This window comes from Condylostylus longicornis, unplaced genomic scaffold (genome assembly GCF_029603195.1).
Source record: "Condylostylus longicornis isolate FDR11 unplaced genomic scaffold, ASM2960319v2 ptg000110l, whole genome shotgun sequence".
Lineage (NCBI taxonomy): Eukaryota > Metazoa > Arthropoda > Insecta > Diptera > Dolichopodidae > Condylostylus > Condylostylus longicornis.
In genome coordinates this window covers 1970775-1995142 of record NW_026578078.1, presented here as the reverse complement: position 1 = coordinate 1995142, position 24368 = coordinate 1970775, and the positions used below count along the sequence as shown (strand labels likewise).

The 24368-nt window shown below is 24.5% G+C and overlaps 1 protein-coding gene across 7 annotated transcripts in view; it reads right to left on the bottom strand.

The window, feature by feature from the left end:
* The window catches only part of LOC129614493 (Y+L amino acid transporter 2), a 55128-nt gene that overhangs the window by 18918 nt on the left and 11842 nt on the right, over positions 1–24368 (bottom strand). Inside the window, exon 1 of one of the 7 annotated variants that reach the window (XM_055529115.1) lies at positions 17668–17922. The exons of 1 other annotated variant lie outside the window; for it this stretch is intronic. The gene's annotated coding sequence lies outside the window, so the exon portion shown is untranslated. Of the gene's footprint in view, positions 1–241; positions 361–455; positions 537–15954; positions 16011–16123; positions 16226–17667; positions 17923–24368 lie in introns of those variants that run through there. 5 more of the 7 variants (XM_055529121.1, XM_055529119.1, XM_055529118.1 and 2 more) reach the window with 5 other exon arrangements.

Sequence of the window (24368 nt, the reverse complement as noted above, 5' to 3'; positions counted from 1 at the left end):
AGTTAAAAAAAAATTATTAATCCCTCCATTAAAATAAAATGGTGGCATATGTCAATTATTGTAATTAAAAAAATTTTTAATTATTAAGTAAGTACTTAAAAACTATTTTTATTACACATTTTTAATATTGAGTAATTCTTTGTTAATTAATCCTTTTCTAATTTATTGATTTATGATTAAAAATAAAACAAAAACTAATAAATATTTAATAGCTTTAAAATCAAATAAAAATTATTTTTACCTCCTCATCAAATATTTTATGGAAGGCTCATAAAAACAAAATGTAAAAAGTTTTGCATAAGTACGAATAAATGTAATTTTGTTTTAATTTTATTTTTATGAATTAGACCACATTTTAATTAATACATTAATAATTAAAAACAAAGACAATAATTAAGTAATCATTAATAAATTAGTTATTATTGGAAAATTTTGACAAAATTTAAAAAACTCACAAAATATTTTTAGTACAGTCAAATATAAAATAAAATATTAAAAAATTTTAAAAATTTATAACTAGAGTAATAATTTCTAAGTATACTAAAAGGCTAATGAGTATTAAAATTATTGTATAGAATTTATAACTGTATACAATAATATACGAAAATTTTCGACGTACGAAATTATTTTCGTTTTTGTAGTCATTTCGTTTTTGTAGTCAAGAATCAAAAACTCTTACAATCGATTATTTGAGTATTTTAATTGATATTACTTAGCACAAATTTTTGTATAACTTGTTATACTTATGCATGTATTTATGAAAATAATATTAAAATTTTCAAATTAAAGCACTCAAATATTTTAAGCAAAAATTTTTTATTAGTTAAAAAATTTCAAAAAATACACATTTTAAATTTTTATATAAGATGTTCAGAACAGAACATTACGAAATTGAAATTGAAATCATGAAGTCGTAGGTTCACAGTCTTTTTATTCGGTATCGGTTTGAAACTTAGATTTTTCCATTCCGGCACCAAATTATATAATATGTTTGTATATATGTACATATAAACTTCTTTTATTTGAAATTTGTGCTATTTTTTATTGACTTAAATGTATCAGTTTGGAAATAAGATTCGATATTGGTAAAATTTGAAAATTTATACCAAAATTTAACCTTTGGTTTTTATTCACAAATCTCAATATTTTTAATTATTTCGTCCGTTTTGCTAATTCAAATATACTTAACCAAGAAATTTTAATATTATTGGAAGAGGCATAACAAAATTAAAATGATTTTAAAATTAGAAAGCTTTCTACATTTTACGCTAACAAGACCAAAATTATAAATTACGAAAATAAAATTGTTTTGAATAGATAACAATATTAAAATAATTATTGTTATATTATTTATGATTTTTAACATGAACATCATCAAATTTTAATAAAATAAAGCAGCCCTAGAAAAAATTAAGCATAGCATTAAATTTGCTTTCTCATTTAATCTTCTCATTTTTAAAGTTATTCATTAAAATGCATATTTTTTAAGTTGAAACATTTTATTTTTGAACAATTTTTAATTACACCAAGTAATAACCTAAATTTGACAGAATAAATTTAAATATCAATAAACCTATTTAACAATGTTTTATTTGTGTTGCACAATATAAATACATACATATGTACATGCATATTTCAACATAATTAATAATTTATTTGTTTATATTATTGTAATTATAAAATTTTATTCTTTTTTTAATATATAATATCAAAATATGTAAACAGATTGCCAGTAACTTCGAATATCGTATAAATAGGTGCATATTTGGGATTAGTGCGCCCAATATTTACAACGAATCAAGCTTGTTGTTTCAATTATTTTCTAATTTTTTAACGGGATGTTGGAGATTTTTGTTGAGTTCTTTCTGGTTTATTATTTTCAAAAGCTACTTACCTAATTTGAATTCGTAACTTTTAATATTAATTTCAACTCCAACACTTTATAAGTATTTTTGATTTTGTTTTGTCAAAAAGATCAAAAGTTGGGTCATATTCCTCAATTTAGTAAAATTAGATAATTTATTTAAATAAGCAATAAAAATATGAAAAGTTATGATTAAGTTAATAATTATTAGCTACAGTAATTATAAATTACAGTAATTCAGTAATCACTTAATTTGACAACCTGCTAGCTATCAAAATTAAGTCAAATTTATATTTGCAAGCAAAATTATAGATTTAAATGCAGAAATTTTAATTACTTCTTGCAATATTTATTTTGCATTAAGTGGACTTGTCTTGTTTCTTAGCCGCGTTGTTATTTAGAAATTAAAAATTTTACCTCTTAAAATTTATAATTTGCATTAAATTCTTAATACAATTAAAAGTACCAAAACATTTCTATACAAGAATTTTTAAAAAACAATTAAATGATCTTAACCTTCACAATTTGTTTTTGTTTCATTTATTTTCATACAGACTTAATAATTAGTAAGTCTATCAATAATATTATCAATTTCTTCAATTTCAATTTGTATGTACATTGCTTGTATACACGTACATATTGCAGTGTACATATAATAAGTTTAAACATATTGACTTAACATTTTGCATTAATTGAAATTAGAATGTTTTTAAAAGCATCAATAAACGATGTTTACTTAATAAAAAGAGAAAAAATGTAATTAAATTAAAATGTTATCATTATAAAAGCTCAAAACTTATTACTTAATCAAAAATGTCATTTCAGTCACTTTGATATTCCTGATATGCTCGGGATTTTTTCACTTGTTTATTAAATAAAATTTACTTAAATCTTGAAAAACAAAAATATATTTAAATAATTACATTTTGCCTATCAAATATGTGCATAAGTATATACATACGTATTACGTATAATATTATGTATTTACATACTTATTAAGTATATTAATATTTTATCAACTAATTCAAAAATAAATCGAATAAGTTAATTAATTAAAATCTGAATAATTGAATTTATTAAAAAAATAAATAAATAATATTCTTAGTTGTATAGAATAACTGGTTTTTCGCAATTAGTTTTTTGCTTTTTCTTAGTTAGGTATAATGATTTTTCCTTAATGAATCTTGTTATTACTCGCTATTTTACTTTCTTGATTTCTCGATAAGAGAAAAAATCTGATGTGGTCAGCACATAACCGACCGCATTGTATATTGTCTAGTTAAGTGAAAGATTTACAGAATATTATAAAAATGTCTTTTAAATACTTCTTTCCAATTTTTAGGACATTAGTAAGCTTATAGTGAACATACTCTAGAAAAATGTAAATTTGGCTCTTAGTAGAGTTTCGCTTTGTGCTACTTGAATTCCCAGAAATGCTTGCCAGTTAACCAGAACTCAAATATTAAATTTCAAGAAATTTCATCAATTCGTTGCGTAGATTTGGTGAAAAATGTAAAATCGGCCCAAAAATAAGTTTTCGAGCCCTGATCTTTCCAAAAAAAATTATATGTTCATTGTTTTAATACGAGGAATTTAAATATTAAATTTCAATGAAATCGGTTGATTATTTCTCTTTATATACGCAAAAATGTATATTTGGCCCGTAGTAAACGTCCAGTTGCTGATGCCTGATTTCTTCCAAAAGTTAGGAATTTTTGCGGACGATCGAGAAAAGCTTATATATGAAATTTCAAGTAAATCGGTTGAATATTTTCTTTAAAATGTTCAAAAATGTAAAACAGGCCCGCTAAAAAGTGCAGTTCCCGAGGCCTGATGTATACCAAAAGTTGATCAATCCGTGCCATGGTGGAAATAAACTTACATATAAAATTTCATCAAAATCGGTTCAGCAGAACTTGAGATACATGCGTGCACACACAGACCGACAGACCGACAGACCGACAGACCGACGGACCGACAGGTTGCTAAAAATAGTTTACTTACACTTCCCTACTATGGGGAAGTGCATTCCCACCGAAAACTCGATATGCAAAATTTGTTGCCATCACATAACCTACCTATTGTTTACACAATACGGTCGGTAAAAAGTATAGCGTTAAGATTAAAAATCGCTTCATTAACGAAATCGTTTACCAAAATAATTAAATAGTTCTTTATTTTTAATGTCCAGCCAAATTTCCAAATTGCTTTTATTTATATTTATTATACATCGCCATTGTATAGTACGACAGTCTTAGCTTTTAGATAGTGTTAAATATTCTTAAATTTTAATATAAAAACACTTTTATAATTCTTCATTATTCATAATAAATTCATAAAACGTACACAATATTAATCGGGAAAAGGACACAGTGTAGTTAGTGCTACCAAAAATGAAGATTTTTCTTTAAAAAGAATTTTCCGGTCACATTCTTTGTGCAAAACATAATAAGGTTTTTAAAATCTTTGAACTTTACATGCAGAAATATTTTCAATATTAAGGTTTTTAACTGCTACTGAAATTTATGAGAGTTGAAAGCTTTTACACTTTTCCCATATTTGCCAAAGTTCACAAAAAAAACATTTTGACCAAAAAGTCAATTTAATAGAAAACGCATTATAACAGTACTTCTATGAGAGAAAATTTTCGATATTATCCCCGCTATCAATTCTATATTAATCGACTTGGCGCATTTACTAAATGCACGTCATTAGGTTTTCTAATCTATTTGGCAGCACCAACTGTAGTATTTTATTCCTTTATGAACGAATGTTCAAAGGGCAACGGGATAATCTTACAACCGCTTGTGACCCTAAGAAGTAGACGTTTAAATATAGACAGTATATATATGTATATAATGTCTAATTTGAAGAAATCTTCAAGTTAGAATAGCCAAATTTACACATTTTAATTACTCTGTTTATTCGAGAACCCTATTTAATTGATTGTAAACACAAGCTTGTGAATATTAATACAATTAAGTTATATTTTAGAAACAATTAAATATATATGTAAATAGTTACTAAAATTTTGCACAAACGACTTTAATATAATACAACATCTATTTCGACAACATTTAATTTCGGTTAAATAAGTAGGTACTAGTACTTACAATATATAAAACAAACAAATTCAAAATAATTTACTTATACCTCAGAAAATTTTAAAATTTTAGTAACCAGCTTAAATTTTCGTTTAGCCAGCCAACATTCTAATAAATTATTAAAACTGGTTATTAGAGAACTCATGTCAGCTATTATATGCCTTACCCTTATTAACATTCGTATGTGTATTACAAAGTTGACACATGTCATACAGATTATGCATCTGTGTCAGTGGTGACAAGTCATACATACGAACGTATACGTGTTGTGTCGGCCAACACAAGTCGATATGGTTCTTTGGTAAGAAAAAAATTTTTTTTTACTTCTTTTTTGGTAAGCACGAAAAAAATAGAAGAAAGATGTGACATGAAAAAAACAAAAATTAATATTTTAGTCTTGTTCTTTTATTCATAATTTTCTTCAATTTATTCTAAAAACAACAAAAAAAAACCAAAAACAAACATTTTGTTGACAAACATTTTTATTTTTAATAAATTCTTCTTTGAATGTTACAGAGTTTCTTAAAAAGTAAAAATATACGAGTACCATGCATCAAAGCATTAGTTTTATACGTTTGTCACAAAATTCTTTATGAATTCAAAAAATAGGAGATTAAACTCATTGGAAATAAAAGATAAAATAAATGACGAAAGTTGCTATACGTATGTATATGTACCAGTTGATTAGTTTATATGTAAACAATTCAATATGGGGATTTACATTTGAATAAACTATACGCTTTTTCACCTATATATCAATTATATATTTCTTCTGAAATATAGATACAATACAAAATGCGTATAATTCAATGCACACATGAGGTTTTCGAAAAATTCTATTTATAAGTGCTAGCAATGCTCTTTTGTGAACAAGTTCATTTTATTCCAAAAGAAATACTCAAAAATAAGGGATTTTCTGAAAACCACAATTAAAATTTATACTTAAATAAGTCCGGCAAGTACTTCCAATCATAAATTGCTCAAGATAATTAAAAAGTTACTTAAGAAATTGTTATTTTAAGAGTGTATTATAATTTAAGTAACGGCAGGCTGACCCGCCTATAGTTAAGCTAATGAAACCTACGATATCATGCACTAGACCTATCTTCCTCCTTGGAAAAAAGAACCAAAAAAATATAAATAAAGTAAATCACCATATAACACTAAATACTTACATATTTTGTTGAATAGTTTTTTGATATACATAAAGTATTACAAAATAGATCAAATGTCATAACTAACAGAATCAGAAACCAAACTTCATAAGTTACATCAACTATCAAGTTGACCGCAGAATAATTATCTTTTCCAATTATCAATTATTTATTACTTTCAACAACCTCATTTTAATTACTTTTTTAAAAAAAAAGCAACGTTTAAAATTCTAGTCGGCGTTAATTAGAAAATGTTATCACAAATTCTTCAAAAATATTTAAAATTTGTTTATTATTTAAAATCTTCACAAATTCACCGTCATACACTCAATTCAAATGATGTTCTTAAAGTTAAAAACAATTCATTAATTAAATATTTGCAATAAAACACATAAATTGTTATCGAAACGCCAGCTTAATTAAAATATTGAATTAATTTGCTTTCCTAATACGAGTACAAGAATGTATGTACACATGTTTAAATATATAAAAGTATATTTTATAAATATAAATGCCAGTATTCACCTTCAATGAATTTTTATTAAAACTTTCATTCTTGTTTCCGTCCTGATTAAAGATTTAACTAGATATAGTTAGAAAATTTTTGCAAATTTATTCAATCGCATGAAACTTTTATGTTACTAAAAACTAAAGCAAAGTTGTATTAAATAATAAGTCTCGTCTGCTTTATCTACATATGTATATAAATTTTTTATATAATCATCATATGGTTTGAAATTCAAGAGTTTTCAAAAAAAAATTAATTTAAATATTTAAAATAAATTTATACTTGAGTTCTTCTTCATTATTCTAATATTATATAGAATAAATATTTTTGAGTTGCTATCAAGTTAAATATACCAAGAACAGGTTTCACTTTTAACAGTTCTAAGTACAAAATATTCTAAATTTTCAAGCATTTAAAGAAAATTTATCATTATAAAATCTTCATAAATGGTAAATATTTTTACTTACTCTATTTATCTTTATCATTTAATATTTTTTTTTTTACCAAAATTTAAATTTGTTTAATAGTTTAAGATAAGATATAAAAACTTACTAAGTGTAGTCTCAAAACTACTGTTAAATTGATAAAATGGGAAAACAATAACTAAGTAACAAGTTTTGGGACATAAAGTAATAAAACAATAACAATAATCTTTATTTATGCACACCATATTTAAATTGATAATTTTTTAAATCCCAAGCCAGCAGAATCATTACGAGTACCAAATACTAGAGATAACTTAAGAACAAATCAAAATGTTAAGAAAATTAAAATGTATTTACTTACATTTTGTTCATATTAACCGAAAAAAATCCAAGAATATCATTTAATAAGATTTAGGTCATTGGATTGGATGTGAATATTAAAGAAATGGATTAGAATTTGTTTATACATTCTAAAAGTTTAAATATCTAAACCGTTAATGTACTTATTTATGTTTGTTACATGTACGAGATTTAAATCTTCTATGTATCTTCTAACTTTGTATAAAAGTTCTAATTCATCGCTAAAATATTTGAATAACTGAAAATGTAATTTTGTAACCCGGAAAATGTGTTAAAACTTCACATTGCTATTTTATTACTTATAGACTCTGTGCAGTGCGCTGAACTTTAATTAGAAATGGGTAAAAAAATGCATTTAACCTATTCTTTCAATCTTACGGTTTTCAATAGTAACTTCTTTTTCGCAAATTTTATTAGAGCAAAGTAGAATAAGAATTGATAAAAAAACAAGATTAAAGTCATTAAATTTAAATTTATAGAATAAAACAAGGAAAATGACGTGTCCGCACGATTTTGTGTCACGTCGTTAAACATAAAATCTTTCAATAAATTCCCCCTCACTTTCTACATTTTATTATCATTTTATTTTATACTTTTTTTTTTTGAATTCTTTGACCAATAAGTATTTTTTTATTCCTACTACTAAAAAGCAAACGTGCTATTAACGCACATTTTTTTTACCGACCGTATTGTGTAAACAATAGGTAGGTTATGTGATGGCAACAAATTTTGCATATCGAGTTTTCGGTGGGAACGTACTTCTCCATAGTAGGGAAGTGTAAATAAACTATTTTTAGCAACCTGTGCAACGGATCGATCAACTTTTGGTATATATCAGGCCTCGGGAACTGCACTTTTTAGCGGGCCTGTTTTACATTTTTAACATTTTGAAGAAAATATTCAACCGATTTACTTGAAATTTTATATATAAGCTCAGCTCGACCGTCCGCAAAAATTCGTATGTTTTGGAAGAAATCAGGCATCGGCAACTAGACGTTTACTACGGGCCAAATATACATTTTTGTGTATATAAAGAGAAATAATCAACCAATTTCATTGAAATTTAATATATGAATTCCCCGTATTAAAACAATGAACATGTAAATTTTTTGGAAAGATCAGGCATCGGCAACTAGACGTTTACTACGGGCCAAACATACACTTTTGTGTGTATAAAGAGAAATAATCAACCAATTTCATTGAAATTTAATATATGAATTCCCCGTATTAAAACAATGAACATATAACTTTTTTGGAAAGATCAGGACTCGAGAACTGATTTGCGGGCCGATTTTACATTTTTCACCATATCCACAGAACAAATTGATGGAATTTCTTGAAATTTGATATTTGAGTTCTGGTTGTTACCGAAACTAACTGGCGAGCATTTCAGGGAATTCGGGTAGCACAAAGCGAAACTCTAATAAGAGCCAAATTTACATTTTTCTAAGTATGTTAACTATAAGCTTACTAATGTCTTAAAAATTGGAAAGAAGTATTTAACAGACAATTTTATAATATTCTGTAACACTTTCATTTAACTAGACATTACACAATGCGGTCGGTTATGTGCTGACCACATCAGATTTTTTATTAACATTTTCGTTTTTAACTATCTCATCTAGATAACTGAATACCGGAAAAAAATAATAAAAATTAATTTTGTGTGTCAAAAATTTTTGATTGTAAGTTTTTTTTATCTTTTGAAATTTTTTGACGTTTTCCTACGTTTTTGATGTTCTTATACATAATAAAATTATCACCACGTACTTATATAGCAATTATGTTATACTAGTGTCTGTAAATACTCATTTCTAAGAAATTTTAACAAATTCTTGTGATAATAGGAAATAATAATTATTCTAGGAAGTGTACATGCACATACCTTAAATTCTCTCAATTTTGGCTGATAAGAAATATTTATCAAAATTATAAAATTATAAACTAATATAAAATCATTCAAAGATTGGTCATCTTTTATTTAAAATAGATAAATTACCGATGCAATCATAAAATCAAGAAAGCACCAGATTTTAAATAATTAGACTTTTGCAGAAATATTAATAAATTGTGCAAAATTAGAGCACATGTTGTTATAGTAGGTAGATTTAAATTTTTTTTGTACTTCATTTAAAAATGTTATCAAAAGGTAAACCCCACAAAAAGTCAAATTTTAAATTACCACCCTTTTAAGTAAACTTTAAACAGTACTCTCTACACATTTTTGGGGCACGTCCTTATAACAATTACCTTATGGTAAATTGTTAAAGGCGATTTTGACAAGGCTATAAGTTCTCTCCAACCACGTTGTCTTTGTGGCGGCCAACGAACTATATCCTGGACATCACATTGTTTTCTAATATCGGCGCTTATGACTCAATCTCTGAGAGCTTTGCCAGTTATTTGCCGTATGGTTTTCATTCCTGTGGTTCGAAGTAGCCGCTCTGCTGGGGATTCTGGAGTATAAGGTAGAATTAGTCTTATGAGTGATTTGTATATTCACAGATTAACGATACATTGTCTGCCTGACCTATGATTTTAAACTTTAAATCTCCGGATGGTGTAATATTGACACCAAGATATTTAAAGCACATTACATGCTGAGCCGGTTTGTCATGGGGTACTAGTTTGCACCTTAATAGTGTTTTAGACATTGTCAGACACTTTGTTTTTTCGGTGGCAATCTGCTTGTTATAAGAATCTGCTGCGTCCGTGAAGGCAAATAGAAGTCTCTAAACATCATCTTCATTATCCTCCGTATAATAAAAAATTCTTGTGCAATAAATAGAACTTATTGCAACATACACCACCACTTTTCTTCCAAATTCCACACTTCTTCGTATACCTGAAAATTTCACTTTAAAATTAAAGATAAGAAAAAAATTCCGGAACCTTATCATTTCAAGGCCGATATGCTACAATTCAAAAAGAGAAATAAAATTTAACGTGAAATTCTTCTATTTATGTATTCACTTAAAGCTGAAAGTAAATAAAAAAATAACTCATGTTTGTAAATAATGAATGTGTAAATAAATAAACATGTCAAAAAAGCATACAAACATTTTGCTTTTCAAATAAGTATATAGAATACTAATTTTTTTTTATGCCAAAATTATATAGAACTAAATAACTTATAAAATAAACTCGGCAACGGCAAACTTTTCTGTACGTAATTATTAAGTATTAACACGCGCCATTTCTTCGATAACGCGGAGTTTCGACGGCAGTTTTAAAAGAAATTACATAAATCCGTCTTGAAATTTATCGCTTAAAATACAATTGCAGCAATTATAGTTATAGTGACAAAATTGTAATTAGCCATTATTGAATTGAGTTTTAATATTTCGGTATATACCATAAAACTATGAAGTCACATTCAATTTTATTCTCTTAATTCTACACGGATATGCAACAATTTTATCTTCCCTTTACCTATCTAAGTATACATATTATGTAGATGTATATGTATCTTTTATTTATCCACATTTAATTAATTTTTTTTTAATTCAAAATCTGAAGCACATTTTTTCATATCTACGTACAGTTTATAAATAATATTTTTCCGCTTAAATTATGAACTTAATTGAACTTAACGTTCTTTCGCGTATAATATATTTTTTTAATTATTATGTAATCGACTTGTTGTATAAACTATAAATATTAGTTGTTTTATATAGTACATTACATATTACGTTCATATAAACTAACCTAGATAAATTTAGAAAAGATTATTGTAAAAAGAAGCTCTACAAGTTATGGAAAATTCGCAACTTTCATTTAAAAAGCAAAAATGGAATACATAATTTACTAAAAAATTCAATTTTGTTTTCATTATTATGTCTAGGTCGGTGATTATAAATTATAAAATGCAAAAAAAAAAATTTTGCAATTCCGCAATAAAAATAGAGAGTTCCACATATCTTAATTTTAAAAATATTATTCAAATACAGTCGAGTTTCAATAGATTTCCTTTTGATAAACCTAAAAATTCTTAATTATCTAATTCAAGCGTATATTCTAAACCAAGCATATATTATAAATATATTCTAACTTATTAAACCAGTTATGGATACTGTACTAGGCTCTACTAATTTATGATACTAGGATACTTGTTCGTTATCGTATCATAAATTTAACTAAACTGTTCCAAAAATCATTTTAATACTGTACGTCGTTTTGTGAATTTTCTGCTACATACATTTTTAATACACAATTGTTTTGTAGTACTAATTTATATACATTTATTTCATTTGCTAATTTATTCAATTATAAATTGGGTTAAGAAGAAAATTTATATAACATAATTCTATTTTAAGATCAACTTTAAAATTAAATAGATCTCATGTGATTGGAGGTATACCTGAAGTATAGTTATATAAAGGGGTTTTCAATAAAAGTGTTCATATTCCAAATTATTGATGAATATGAAATGTCAGTAAAATTGTGTCATGACGAAGTATACATCAAATAGTTCAATTATTTTTTTTAAATTTGTAGAAACAAATATTATTGATGAGAATGAAAGGCACTAATCCTTAAGAAGGCCACATATGTAGCGGAAAATTATTACCACTTTAGAAACGAATATACAATGCTGCTTTCAGGACATAAGATTTATGCAAACATGAAAATTACTGGAAATTATATTTAATAAGTTCGTTCCTACAAGAGCGAAGAAGAAACCAGAATGATGTTATGTTTTATTCCATACACATAATCATATTACTCACACATTTACGTATACGTCTTATTTCAACAACAAATTCAAACGCTCATATTGAAAGACTCATTAATTATCGTTTCGTTGTAAGCTTTATTTAATTTTTAGAATTAATTATTTTCAAAGATTTGTAATTTTAATTCAAAAACGTTTATACAATTTTACAGGATGTTGAAGCATGCTTAGGTATTTAACACAAATTCATGATTTTTTAATGATAAAATTAATTTTGTTTTTATTTAATTTTTAATTCATTAATAAAGCTTTACCGATTTTATTGTGGTAAAATTTGTGGATAAATCAATAACAACCAAAACTTATTGCGTTCAAGCCTTGCTATATTACTGTAAAAGCAAACAATATTAGCTTTATGGAAATGAAAGGAAGTGATTAAGAAAATATCCACATATATGCCTTAAATCTAAATTTACAAAATTAGATTTAACTGATTTAAAAAAAATCATTCAATATTTAGACAGCAAAGAAATTTATAAAACTTCAATACTACCTTAGTTTTAGTAAAAATTAAGCCTTAATATAAGCCTTAAAATAACAAAATGGCGAGTTCATCACCAATCTTCTTGTTTTTTAACCAATTACTTCATATAATAGTAAAATATTATATAAATAAAGTTATACAGAATAAACGCACTCACATACGTAACATGTATACAAGGTGAAACAGAAAGTTACACAGCAACATATACCATTGGTTAGAAAATTTAAAATGGATAAAACTTTTGTTCTGGACTAGGTTCCAAATCTCAAGGGTTTCCAAGCTTCAGGAATTTTAACGAATTTTCTCGAAATTTTTACTTATGCAAGTTTCTTGGATTATAACTTACATTCTGAAAGGAACTTCATACAAACAGTTTCTAACAGACCTAAAAAAGTGCTTAAAATAAACATGTTATGCTTGATTCTGTATGTTATGTACCTTTTCGGAATACCAAACATTCGAACTTTAGGGAAAATGAAATTTTTGCCTTGTTTTATTTTTTCAGTTTTTTAACTAGATAATTTCGTAAGAAGTTTTTTAAAATCTTGAAATTTTTTTTAATAGAATTTTTCCCAGCTGTTTAAATTTTAATTAAAATTTTTTTTTTATGGTACAGAAGATATAGCACAAGAACCACAAGTATTGTGAGCCACAAATTCAATTAAAATCAAACCAGAGTTGATAAAACTAAAATTAAATTTAATTTAATATTCCTTTATCCAAAAATTTTACATATTTCTCAAAAAGAACACCAAATTTTCCTATGAAATTCACCTAATTCGGCAAAAATTTATGTTTTTCTTCTTTCAAATCTATTTCTATGCAATCGCATATTTTGGTTTACTGGAACAACTCTTTAGTTGCGTCAACCGTATATCAATTTTGGAATATGTTGAAAATTTATTAATTCCACTAAATTATTTATTAATTATTTATTAGCTTCATAATTTTAATACCATATCATTTACAAACTCCATTTTGTTCAGAAAAATTAAATTTTCCTATAGAAAAAATTCTAATAAAATAAATGTCAAAAATTATATGGAATGTCTTTAAAAATTCATTCCAGCTGGATAATTTTAATAACTTTAGATGCCAAATGGTGTCTAGATTTCGAAAATATTTTTTTCAAATTTTTAAATTGCGATCAATCTGAGAAAAATGCATTTAAAAATTTCAAACCATATAGGTACCATTTCTTATAAAAATTGGCAAAAATGAAAAACCTATCAATTGTTTTTACCAAGAAAAGTTTCGAAAAAATTTATTTGATTACTAGATTTTATTTTTATTTTTCCTAATACAAAATTCTAGTTTTTCTTTTTAAAAATTTCAAATTTTTTAGAATCATTTTTTTTTTTCAAATTAAAAGTTTGTACAAAATTTCGTTTCAATTTTGTTATTATTTGTTACATTTCAACAAAAACATTAAAATTCAGATTTTTTATCAAAATATCGGCTTTTAAAAATGTCGACTGTTTTTTCGAGTGACTCTTGTCATCAAAAATAGAGCCTTTAAAATCTTGCAATAGTAATGGTTTTTGTGGTATTTCTTCTGTACAATAAAAAATTTCTTAATGTTTGACGACTTAAATTAAAGATTAAGTACCTGGCAAAAATTTTATAAAAAAATTTCAACATTTCAAAAAATTTCTTCCGAAATTCCGAAAAGGTACATAACATACAGAATCAAGGATAACATGTTTATTTTAAGCAATTTACTAGGCCTTTCAGACACTGTTTCTTTGAAGTTATAATCAAAAAAGCTTGGATAAGTAAAAATTTCGTGAAAGTTCGTTAAAATTCCTGGAACACGAAAACTCTAATATTTGGCATCCAGTCCGGAACAAAAGTTTTACCCATTCTCGATCTTCCATCGGTATATGTTGTATACCTTTCAGAATCACCCTGTATATACATATATTATTTTACAATAATTTATTATTTAAACTTTCTAATTTTCATGTCACCTCTAATTTATTTCCTCTATTAAAATAAATGCTCATATAATGGCATACAAGCTAGTCATTCTTTGTTCCTAGTTTGTAAATGTGTATTTATATATCGTGCTATTTTGAGATCAGTTTTTAAATTAAATTAACATTCATATTAATAAAAACCATAGTCATCCCTAGTTCATTTAATAAAAGAGCATTTTATATTTTAAAAGCAAAAAATAAAATTTGTACTTATGTACATATATGTATATAAAACTATATTGCATATATTTTGTGTTTATTAAATAACATTAAATGAATTGTCTCAGGAAAATCAATATTAACAAGGAAATCAAAATTGAAAAGGTCAATGTTTTTTTCTATTGTAGTTATTTTGTTTCCACACATTTAATTTAATATAATAACAATGAATAACACAGAACTATACATACAACAATAGTAAGTTCAATGGCACCTATTTTGTAATGTGCTATATGTAGAGTAATTTAAAAATCAAATAAATTAATATATACTCGTATGTATACATACCACATATATTCAGTAAGTAACATTCATAACTCATATAAATAGCAAAAATTTTCTAAATCACAACTTTACAGAAGCGAAGAAATCGATAATTTGGTGTAAGAGTCATTGTAAAATTGTACTATTAATTTAAATGAATTTAATATAATTTTTTTTAGTTAACTTTAATAATTTTAATTAGTTTTGAAAGGCTGCAAAAAATATTTGACACACGGTATTTTACGTAAAATTTAAGTATTAATTTATACAAATTAATAATTACTCAGTTAATTAAACCAGAAACGTTTTAAAATAAGAGGATATTGTAGATTATATTCATAAATATTTCAAAGAATAACTATTACCGCACTTTTTAACAATACTTGTTTAACAATACAAAACCAAAAAAATTTATTAATTTTTGTTAAATAAATAATTGCATTATGTACTACAATATTATAACTATTATTTTTTTTAGAAAACCCCCTAAATATTTATAAGTATCTATATTAAAATTAAATATTTTCTTAATAACAATCATAAGTAATTGTGCATACATAAAATTTTCGTATGAAATGACAAATCACACTAATCGACTTCCATTAAAATTATTTCCTGAAAATGTTGTTGTTCTTTGTAAAATTTTGTCTTAAAAACTTTTAGCTTTATTAACATAACAATAGTGCTTACTCAAATGCTTTTCACTGAATAACTTTATTCACTCTTAAATTGTTAAAAATGTAACTAAAATATATAGGAATTATCATTGATAACATAGTTTTAGTATAACAGAATCTTATAGTTAAGGGACAAACACATAAGACTGAGTTGCTTTAAATCATATGCGCCAATATGTACCTTTATCACCACTTTAAATTGGAAATATCCCATCATTTAAATATTTAAAAATTTTAAAACATTATTAAAATTTTTTTTTTAAAATCATTTGTCAATGTAGATTCAAGTATGAATAACAATAATTGTATTTCTGAATAACACTGCTAATATAATAATAAAAAATTCGTACGTTATACTTGCGAGAAATTATTTCACTTTAAAACACTTAGTATTCCGATATACATATATGTATATTAATTTAATGATGCTTTCTCAATATTTTGAAATTTATTTTTAAACTCTTATCAATTATAAACTAAAAATATGAACTTTAAATGCTTAATCTCATATAACCATCAAAAGCTAATAAACAAGTTCAAAGGAGATAAGTAATGAAATGTACAATATGAAAATAAACAAATGCGATTAAAGGCATAAAAATATGGATTGATTTCATTGAAGATATTTGTAAATTTATTTAACATTAGGGAAAAATAAAAATTAATTGCAACATCAATGATTTTTATTGAAAATAAAAATCGTATGTTAATGTCATATAATCTCTGAATGACATACAAATCTTTTATATTTTACATAATACGTTCTAAATTTCTAGGCCGGATCCTATAACTTCAATATTTATTTTCACATGACGAAGAAAGTTCCAAATTTTTTATTATCTCTTACAATAATCTTCGCCATGATAAAAATAATGTTCGCCATGAACACTTTTCATTATTTTAAGGGTAAAAAAAAAAAAAAATCACTCCTAATTTTTGTTTTGTAAACCTATATGAACTAAAATCATTGCATCCGTTTTATTTTTTTATTATTCAAATATAATCAGAATAACAATTGTATTTTTTAATACAACATGTTGTTTTTTATACTCATACTTACACACTTTAAATAAGTTAAAGGTATTTTTTAGTACAATTCAAAAATTTAGGTACAGTTCAAAAATAATTTCGAAATATTTTTGCGATATTGAATTACAATGATAGTGAATCTTTAAACACGAGTTTTGAAATCAAGTGAAATTCAAATTCATTTACAATATTCTATTCTATTCGGAATTCAGTATATTGTAACCAGGAATGTGAATATATTTGGTTTGTGTCTAAAAAAATATTAGCGATAATAGCGATCTAACCTACACAGTTTTCCAGCATATTGTTGGAGTAAGTAAAAACATATAAGGCTCTTTCCGAAATAATAGAGGAAGGTAAAAGTAATATTTTAATATTTTAAGATACGTGATATTTAAGTTGAACACACGTAAAATACATATTTAAATTTACCATTTAAATTTATAAATAAAATAATTTATAAAAATTTTTTCTAATTATTATATAAACCTAATTAAAATCATTTTTTTTTTTTATTTAATAATTTTATATTGTTAAATATTATCAAAAGTTATTTGACCCGAAAATTTCCAACAAATTATTTTTTTTTATAAAAAAAAATGACCATCAATTGTGTAATATTGCGGCTTATATTCATTTTTTAACACTTTGCCAAACCATAAAATTTATTTTTAAATAATAATATTATCTAAATGTCATGTATACTTAACACATTTTATAATAATGACGAAAGACAACAAAACCAAAAAATTTCATTACTTATACCCTAATTAACATAAAGCTAAATATTATTTCAATAAACCACCATTTTTATGTGAAAATTTGATAAAAATATGAAATAACATAGAAATAAAAATTAACTTACTTCTTATATTATTATCTGCAAATTATAATTAAATAAGAATCTATTTGAAATGCATTAAAAACAAATTTTTTTAACCACAAGTGTGAACAAATTAAACAAAAAACTTTCAATTTCAAAATAAATAAAATTAATTTAATTCTCCACACAAATTCATTCAGCGTTTAAATCATATAGAATTGTAAACCAATTATTTTAATATCAAATTACAAAATAACAATAAATTCAGTATTATTTCATTAATATTTTCAATAAATAATTAATTCTATTTTTTCTATTTGTAAAATAATTATAATTTATGCATAAAACCAATTGGTATCTATTAATTTTTAAAAATTTCTAACCTAGATTTTTAACCTTATTAACGCTTCAGTGAATTTCTTATTCACGTTATTTTTATGCTAATTTTTAACAAAGAATATGTTTTAATTACACAGCCTTTATTCAATAAAACGTAAAATTTACAAAGCATATAATTGTACTGTAAATAATTTTTCACTTCACAATTTCACTAATATTTTTTAGTGAATTAATTAAGTATTTATTATATTAAATTAATCTATAAACTAAAATACATAATTCCGTCTTAAAATATAATTTTATTACACCGTTTAAAAAGTTATTTTTAATTTTCTGTTTTTTTTTTTTATATTTTTCTTATTATTTAAAATATAACGGTAAATTTAACTGGCATTCAAATAATAATCTACTAAACTTTAACTATTTTACACCATACAAATACAAATTTATTTAACTATCAATATATTTTTAACAGGACGTTCTCTTAAGGCAATAACAAAACATGCGCCTTTTATAAAAATATTATTTTACTCTTGTAAATCTATCAAATTCTATATAATATGTAGATTCCAATATTTCAAATGATTAAATTCAAATATTTACACCAAATAATCGAGAAGTACAACCATACTCAACAAATATAGATAGAAGACTAAATTCACTTTTATTTTTGATTTGCGTTTTCAGTAAAAATCAAGATTAAAGAATACCTTAACATAAAAAACAATAAATTAAGGTTATTATTATGACATGACATTCGGAGAGTAAAGAGAAAACGTCAGTCAAAAGAAAAATAACTTTTATTCTTATACAAAAAAAAAGAGAGTGATAGCCGTTTATAACGACGAACAACCTTGATAAATTGCTGGAAAAATATTAATTTTACCGAACAATTTCTCAGAAAACGTTAAAAGTTCAATTAGAATTTATTCCGAGAGTATAAAAATATTATTTTTAAAAAGTATATTTCCACAGTAAGAATTAAATAGTTTTAGTTTAAATAATTTACAAGTTTGTATTAATAATTTCCTTTTTATCAATTTAAAAAAGAGAAATAAGATATTTTGATATGAAAAATAACGATTTAAAATTTCTTCGAAAAAATAAGAGCGTAAAATGAATGTCATGGCCAGAATTTTTCGTTGTATTTTAAATATGTATACACGTTTAGTGTAGGTCAATATAAAGCCTCTCAGTTAAAAAATTAAAATTAGTATTGCCGCACTTTTTGCTGATATGAATTTAAAATAATAAAATTTTTAAATGAGTTTAGTCGAATGAAAAGTTTATCTTTTTATTTCTTTTCCAATAAAATACAAAAAAAAGTGCTTACCAAATTTCTTTTAAAAGAAAATTGTTACACACTTCCCGACAAAGTATTACAATGACAAAATAATCAAATTGAAATTAACAGTTATGAAAAACCGGTTGCTTTCAAATCTTAATATCGTTTTCCTCTTAGATGTTAAATTGTAAGAGTTAGAATTTTTTATATTTTTTATAGAATTTTTTATGATTTTTTATATATTTCAAGAGTTTGAAATTATTATATAACTTATTTTTTCCAAATTATCGCCTCTCGATAACATTAAGAAATTAATTTTTCTGTATCTTATACCTCCGAAACTTTTAACTTTTTCGAATTAATGTAAAAGCAAGAAACCAACAGTAAATATCTTTACATTTAAAATACATATGTACATAATTTTTTCAACAGCTGTCGAAGTCGGCGATTATTTTATTAGCACTTCTTTTAATTTTTGCTCATTCTCCAAAAAATATGCAATATTTTTTTTATTTGATATTTTAAAGGGAATAATTCGCAAATTTAAATTTCTTTTAAAAATGTATATTTTTCACTTTTTTAAAAAGGAATTTTCGATTTTTAATAATTCAGAAAAAAATTTCTTACAAAACAAATTATGCTCCCATATATTTGTTTTAATATTGCCAAGCAATGAAAATTCTCATACATAGTGCTACTCATTAAAATGGTAACCATATTAATTTTGTTTTAAAGATGATACAAATAAGAAAAAAATGTTTTATATATAAAATTGAAGATTTAAAATGTTTTACGTTTTTTCGTTTAAAAGTGGGACTAACAATTCTACAAGAATGGCAACCCCAATTCTTAATTTAAAATAAAAATATAAGTACGCGCTATCACTGCCATAGTATATGGAAGCGAATATGTATACAAATTTACAATAAAAGTTTGTATAAAGTCAAAAAAGAAAGAAAAAGCTATATTTTAACGTGCTCACCATATTAAGATATTTAAGTAAAGAAACAGAAAAACATAAAAGTTAAAGGGAAATTAAATGAGAAAAAATACATGCACACTCAATGGGAATGTAGATACATATTTATGTATTAAGTTTTCAAGTCGTGATTTGGCGTCCTTTTTCTCTCGAAAAATGTAATACTCGTATAATTTCTTATTGTAAAACACCAATTCAATATTTTCCCGTGGATGTATTCAAAATGTGAGTGAATATGCATGTAAAGGAAACTACAAATGAGCACACTAAGATTTGTGTCAAGTTAAGAACTAGAATTAACCGGCAATATTTAACATTATTTTATAAACTAAGTATTTTAAAACGTTATCGCAATGCAATGCTTTAAGTTCATTCTAAGAAGAATGAAAAAGAAGGCAAAGAGAAAACAAGAATAAAAGCGAAAATAAAGATTAGAGAGATTTTTAATAAATGTTTTGTGATTTCAATATTCAATATGCATTTTCCTCACTTTTAAAAGGACTGAATTTATAATATTAATGAGTAAACGGTAGTGTCACATATGACAGATACTGTTTGCGCGATGTTCTGATTTACGTTCGCTAATATAAATTCTTTAAATCTTTGATTTAAAATAACGACTATGGCGAAAATCAATATAATAAAGCCTAAAGGTGTGTAAAATTTTAGATCTTACTATAATTTTTTATTAATGATTTATAGTTTAAAGTAATACAGGCACATATGTAATTAAAGATCAATGAAAGTCTGTTGTGATCACTGCGGTCTCCAACATATGGACGAGTGTTCAAAAGTATACGTTTTTTAATCAAATGACATCTTGGTTTCGTAAATTTTCTTTATTGAAATCAAAATATTCAAATTTCATAAAGAATCCTATTTTAGGACAAGTATTTATACGTTCCCGCAATCTCTTTTATTGGACCATAAACTAAAAATGTGAGTTTGCTATCATGAATACACCACTGCACACACCTACGTACTATCAAATTAAGAGAAATAACAAATTATAAATACCTCATTTTTAATTGAATTCACTCTTCTTTGAAAAAATATCACATGTTATTTCACCAGTACTCGAACTTTGCGATTACCTTTTTTTTTTAATTTTTTGGCAATTGGATTTGAAATAAAAACTAAAAAACCGGTTTTTATTTCAACTTTTTTAGTTGGAAAATGGAATTAAGCAAACCTCAAATTTAATATTTTATCATTATTCTCTCAGAACTTTCGTATGTATACAAACAAACATAGGTAGTTATACTTCAATATATGAGGTTAAATTTAATAATACAGTATGTTTTCGAAGAATTTTCGTTGTTGTTTTTAATTTTCCGTTTTTACAATTCATAAAACTGTAAACGTCATAGGAAATCCCCTTTTATTTTAATTTATTTATGTGCTCTTAGTCAGTATGTAATGATGAAAATATTGTAAATATTGATAATCAATTATAAATTATAGATTTCTGCTAAATCACAATTCAAAAATGAAATGCAATACAAATACGTAAAGCACACATGTAGGGTAATTTGTCTCCGGTATTTTTCGGGACAATCCATAGGTTAAATCCTGGTGGAATAAAACGTCGTGTTCCCGCAAAAATAATTAAATATGTACCCGTAATATGTTAAGAAACTTACACAATACATCTTAAATCATAAATATGTTTTACAAGACACACTTGTTTGTGGCAATATGAATCAAGTTAGGTCCATTTTGTAATTTGAAAATTATTTCTTCCTTATTCCCAGTTTTTGTTATAATTGTTCTTAAACTTGAATCTATTTTGAAATCGAAGCCCTAAGTTAGACGAACTCTCAAAATTTGTAAAAAAAAGTGTTTAAGTGCTATCAAACTCTGTTTAGTAGCAATTTCGTTCAAGGCACCAATATTAGTTTACTTACATTATCTCGAAACATGGTCAGATTGTGTTTTTTATCCATTGTTGATAAAGAAATTGCAACTTATAAACTTGGGTTCTACGTTATTATGTGCAAAACTGACAAAGAAGTAATTTACTTATTACACAATAGCAACGCTTGTCTACTTACGAGTATAACATTGAAATTGGCATTGAACAAGATGCACTGCTTTTATGATAAGCATAAAATCAAAAAATTATTGTAATATTAGAATATAATTGTTTTATTAATTTTAAATAAAATTTAAATTTTAAATAGTGTGGTAATTTTATGATTTTTTAGTGCATGAAAATATCCCCCATATTTCTACCCAAATTTGAATTATCGTCGTACTTACTATATTAATTTAAATAATTATAGTCATACGAGTATTTAGTTGATTATAAAAAAGAAATTATTTATAACTTAATTTCAATTTGTATCTTTTTTTGCAGACCTTATTAGATTTAGTAAGGTATTGTGATTAATTATCATGATTTTCCCCTGTTATTGTGGTTAATTATCCTGATTATTTTGTTTGTTGTTCTATCTTCAAGTCGAGTTAAATTGCACATTCTCAAAAATAAAGTAGTGATAATTCTTTCAAACTTTTATATTTTAGTAATTGTTCTCTATCCAAACAATTTTTAATTCTAAAGTAAATGTGTTTATTTGATCATTTACTTGTTATACAAGTACTTCATAAAAAATCTCTGATAAATTATTTTACAACATTTAATTATAACAAAAGTGAATATTTTGAAAAATGTCATTCTGTTAGTACGTCCATTATTATCGGTAAATACTCGTATAAAACGATAATTTATTGAAGTAGAAATAGAATTTTATTCATTTATAATTTATATTTTTTCCCTTAACATTAAAACAACACTTCTTTTGTGAATGAAATAAGATACCACAGTAAACTTTAGTAACCGTAACATAACTTTACGCAATAAATTACAAAAAAAAAATAAAATCAGAATTTTTATTGTTTGTAAATTAATAAAAAAGCAACTCTTAATGTATTTATTTATGTTTCATGTGCACTCACCATATAATTGTAGCAATCATACAAACTTACAAATTATAACACAATTAAGTACAATAATAAACCTCGAATTAGAAAATGGAAGAGTTAAAAAACAAAACTGTCGATATATACAATAATTGCAATTAGAAAAAAAATTGGGATCAGGTCAAAAGTTCGAAATATTGTAGGAATAACAAAAGTGTTGGAGCTAAATTTTTTCGCAAACAATTTCATTCAGATTTTATAAATTATAATCGGTTAAATAACAAGAAAGTCTATAAAAATATAAAAAAGGTCATAAAATTGTGTACAATCATTACAAATTTTTGTCTCCTATAAAATTATTGAAATCACCCATACCGACTTATCGGTTTGCCTCAGAAACTATTTATTTCACCTTTAACTTTCTTTACTACTCATAAAATATTTTACACCTGTAGTACTCACAATTTAATTAAAAAATTCTTTTATTTCTTTTAAGTTTTAGATTTAATTAATTTTATAAAATTCTAAAAAGAATTTGCTTTTTTGTTAGAAAATTATTTGTTAATTTACTTACATTGCGCAGTGTAAAAAAAACTATGCTATTTTTAATTCCAATTAAATTAATTTTAAATATTAATGAATTTTTTCACATTTTCATTAACATTCTTCCGATTATTATAGCTTTCAATTATGTTTCGACATAAATTATAAAATTACTCTAATGTTAATAATTCCTATACTTTTACGTGGGTAAATTGAAATACCTACAATTAAAATCAATTTCCAGTTTCCTTAATAATAATTGTTTAATAATTTCGTGATAATTGTATGTGATTTCATCATAATTTATGAATATTTTTTTTTTTATATATATACCAATTTGAATAATCATCTAAATTAAAAGTGGATATTATATAAAATATTATAGAAACTGAAAAGAAAGATTTTATTAAACATGAAACTTCAAAAATAAATTCTGTGGCCACAATGAAAAGAAACTTAAGTCGACTTAGTTCGTCAACATTAAAGTATTTTCGTTTTCTTCAATTGGTAAGTTTGAACAAAATTAATAGAGATACTTATAATCAAAAGAGAATGAAAATCACTTTCGTCGATAATTGGTAAAAAACAAATTTTCAACATTATGTACCTACTTATTGTTACAACAGAATATATTCAAAAATGTGCTAATATTCAATAACAACAGCAACAACCGAC